Source organism: Triticum urartu, chromosome 6 (assembly GCF_003073215.2).
Source record: "Triticum urartu cultivar G1812 chromosome 6, Tu2.1, whole genome shotgun sequence".
NCBI classification, from domain to species: Eukaryota; Viridiplantae; Streptophyta; class Magnoliopsida; order Poales; family Poaceae; genus Triticum; species Triticum urartu.
In genome coordinates this window covers 22,764,083-22,768,256 of record NC_053027.1, presented here as the reverse complement: position 1 = coordinate 22,768,256, position 4,174 = coordinate 22,764,083, and the positions used below count along the sequence as shown (strand labels likewise).

Below are 4,174 nucleotides of genomic sequence, written 5' to 3'. Positions count from 1 at the left end.
AACAGCACCCTCCAGCCATCTTCGTGAGTTGTGTCGAAGAGCCTGTTCAGAGTTCGGTGCTGCGCTGGGTCGAACTCCCACAAGTTGAACTCCCGTTATTGGCACGGGAGGATCCGGCGGTGGAGCATGACCTGGACCACGTTGACGAGTTTGAGCTTCTTGTTCACCATGTTTTGAATACATGTTTGGAGTCCGGTCAGCTCTTTCAAACTACCCCAGGACAGGCCTTTCTCTTTCCAGGAGGTGAGCCGCATGGGGATGCCAGATCGGAACTCGGGGGCCACTGCCCATGCAGGGTCGCGCGGCTCGGTGATGTAGAACCACCCGATTGCCACCCCTTTATGGTTTCCACAAAAGAGCCCTCGAGCCATGTTACGTTGGGCATCTTGCCCACCATGGCGCCTCCGCACTCCGCCTGGCGGTCGCCCACAACCTTTGGCTTGACATTGAAGGTCTTCAACCATAAGCCGAAGTGGGGCTTGATGCGGAGGAAGGCCTCGCACACAACGATAAACACCGAGATGTTGAGGATGAAGTTCGGGGCCAGATCGTGGAAATCCAGGTCGTAATAGAACATCAGCCCCCGGACAAATGGGTGGAGAGGGAATCCCAGTCCGTGGAAGAAATGGGTGAGGAACACTACCCTCTCATGGGGCCTGGGGGTGGGGATGAGCTGCCCCTCATCTGGGAGCCGGTGCGCGATGTCGTCGGGCAGGTATCCGGCTCTCCTCAGCTTCTTGATGTCTCCATCCGTGACGGAGGATACCATCCACCTGCCTCCCGCTCCGGACATGGTTGGAGAAGGTTGAGGTGGGAAATGCGGACTTGGGCGCTAGAGCTCAAGTGTGCAAAAACGGACGAGCAAAGGAGGAAGAGGGCGTCGATAGAAAGGTGAATCCTTATCCCTTTATATGGGCAGACGAAACTAAGCGTCCCCACTTGCCTAGTAAAAATAGATCATCCCCCAAGCGCCGTAATCGATGGCGCGGTTGGGTTACCCACGCCCGTATTGGTGAGAATCCTGTAATAAGGGGACACGATCTCTGCTTTGACAAGACGTGTCGAAAAACTGCCTCGCGTTATGTGCGGGGCTAGTTAAAGGAAACGGTTCGAATAATCACCAGGCCATAACATAATGTCGTACAGTCAAAACAAGTCAGCAAATTAGATTTGCGAAAATATTATTCTCTCTACGGAATTATGTGGACCTTATGTTGCAGGGTCGGACACTATCCTCGTATTCAAATTCTTCTGTGATGCATTCGGAGGAGGAACCCGCCTTGCAATGTCGAAGACAATACTGCGCGCCGGACTCATCGTCATTGAAGCCTGGTTCAGGGGCTACTGAGGGAGTCCTAGATTAGGGGGTCTCCGGACAGCCGGACTATATCCTTTTTCCGGACTGTTGGACTATGAAGATACAAGATTGAAGACTTCGTCCCGTGTCTGGATGGGACTCTACTTGGCGTGGCAGGCAAGCTAGGCAATACGGATATGGATTTCTCCTCCTTTGTAACCGACCTTGTGTAACCCTAACCCTCTCCGGTGTCTATATAAACCGGAGGGTTTTAGTCTGTAGGCCAAGGCCTAGTGAGGGGTTGCCCCCTTTTGCTTTTATTTGTTTTGTCTTTCCTTCTCTGTTTTATCCTATTTTTCAATTGACCCTAATTTTCTAAATCATATAATTAGCATCTAAATTAGTTCTACTAAATATACCACTGCCACCAAAAGGTTGGTACCCAATTAATTTAGTTAGAACATTTTTACTATTTTAAAAGCATTTAAATAATAGTTTAAGCCACTGTTTTTTTTCATTTTAGAGTATTTAAACATTTTATTAAAGTGTGGTTTCTCCACCATAATTACTTATGCATTATTTGTTACCTCTCAAAGATTTTAGTTTTAATGTTTGAAAACTTTTGATGTTTGCCTTTATTTTAAATTTGAATTTGAATGGGATTGAATCATTGTGAGGTTAACAACAGTAATCTTGGTGACGTGACATCATTAGCAGGGAATTGCTATAGCATAACTAACCGGGCGTTACAAAAGTTAACCCTCAAACCGCTCGCAACCATCCGGACATGGTTTTCCATCCAATACGGTCCTATATACTCCCTAGGCTAGTATGGATGTGCATTTTCCTGTAAACCAAAAAGAAACTATGGGGCTTTACGGGCGTCTGTACCACTCCAACGGTGGCTTCTTACTCCCATGGCCCACCAGAAATACCTCTCCCGCGCCCGTACCCCTTCACATGAGAAGCAATTAGTTGGCACTGCTCTAGAGCACCGGTACCTCATTCTTGCCGATTTGGAGTAGCCACGGTGAATATACTGATGTTGAGGAGAAGTACCACCCACAAAAATCAATGTAATGGATTGATGAATTGAATGCTTCTCTGGAAATAATTGATCAGGGGCAAGCCAAGGATGAGGATAGTCCTTACTACTTTAATAATACTCAATTTGAAAGTCCAAGAAAATACTTCAATTTAATTCAAATTTTAGACTCATTTTGTTATCTTTAGATAAATGCAACATAAATATGTAGACAAGACCTGTGTTTGTCTTTTATTCCCAAGTTTGAACTAGTATAGTTAGAGTTCTTACATGGTAGTACATGTCATTTTATTTTTTCACCGCTACAATGACCAAACCATGGACTAAGAAAACGGTGTTTCATATATCTAGTACTAGAGTTATTTTCTTCTCAGTTAGTACCGAAGATGCCAAATGGCGTGATGGTGCAATATGGAGGGATGTAGACATTGCACATTGGAGGTAGCGTCTGTAGCGCTAGGTTCCTTATTTCCTCGAACTAGGCAGTTGTTGAGGCTAGACAGAGCCCTGGGCCTGTGGGTTTTGCTGAGATGGCCGGAAGGAGCCCTGGCCTGATGGATATTGTTGCTGAGGCTGTTGGAAGGAGACCTGGCTCGATGGTTGTTGTTGTTGTTGTTGTTGTTGTTGTTTTTGTTGTTGATGTAGAATAATAGCGTGGACAACATTGTGGATGGCTTGGCACTGCGACTGCTCAGGGATCGGTCATAGGTGCTGAAAACACAATTCTTGCAACAGCTGGTAAGTACTTTGTTGCAAAACTTGTGATCTTCCATGCGCTATGTTGTGTTGCTGCAATACAACATCCATGCATGGAATCAGTTGTTGTTGCAAAATTTGTTGAAGGATTTGTTGTTGTTGTTGTTGTTGCTGCTGCGAAATTGGTTATTGTGGTTGCAAATACTGTGGTTGCGGTTGTGGATATGGTTGTTGTGGTCGAAATGGTTGCGGCTGCGAATATGGTAGTTGCGGCTGCGGAAATGTTTGCAGCTGCAGATATGGTTGTTGTGATGGAAATGGTTGCGGCTGTGGATATGGTTGTTGTGGCGGAAATGGTTGTTGCTGCCCTAGAAATTGTTGTTGTTGTACCAATGGAACTTGCTCTTGTGGCTGTTGCTAAGATGGATTTTGTGGCTGCAATTGTGGCACTGGAATTCTAAATGCAGTTGTGGCGGTGGTCGCCATGATAGCAAGGAGGGCAAGGATGAGAAAGGTCTTCATGGTGGATTTGTATTGACCACAGCTTGCTTGGCTTAAATGATGCACTCTACTTATGAGAATGATGGATGAGGAAGGTTGAGTGTCATGCTATGGGGCTATTTATAGCTGCCATGGAATGATCTCTTTCACAATTGGCATTTGCTTGTGTGGAAAATGCTTGGATTCTTCTCAAAATCATAATTTGGTATGTTCTGTTTGGTGGCACTACTTACAAGTGTATTCTTGTACTGGTCATTAAAGTTCCTTGTTGTTGCACTATCATTCCACCACCAAAAAGGTGTGACAACACGCATGACTCATCTTATTCACTTTACAGCTCAAACACTAATCTAGATTGCCTATTTTTCTGAAACTAAGTTTGTAATTTTCCGCAAATTGTTACGCATAAATTTGATAAGCATGGCTGTCACGGTACTTAGTTTGTAATCTCGTGTGGTCTGTTAAGATAGATAAGAGTAGTAATGTAACTTGCTTTAGTAGGCCATGACTCATCAAATTCCTTTTACATGTCAAGTGTTGTAGTGTTCTAGAAGTTATTAACAAGCATAAATTTTGTAATGTTCTACAAGTTGTTACGTGTAAACTAGATAATCTTGACTTGCTCACAAACAAGA

At 44.7% G+C, this 4,174-nt stretch overlaps 1 pseudogene; it reads right to left on the bottom strand.

The window, feature by feature from the left end:
- Positions 1 to 2,534: 2,534 nt before the first annotated feature.
- Positions 2,535 to 3,610, bottom strand: LOC125515583 (annotated as a pseudogene).
- Between the last annotated feature and the right edge of the window lie 564 nt (positions 3,611 to 4,174).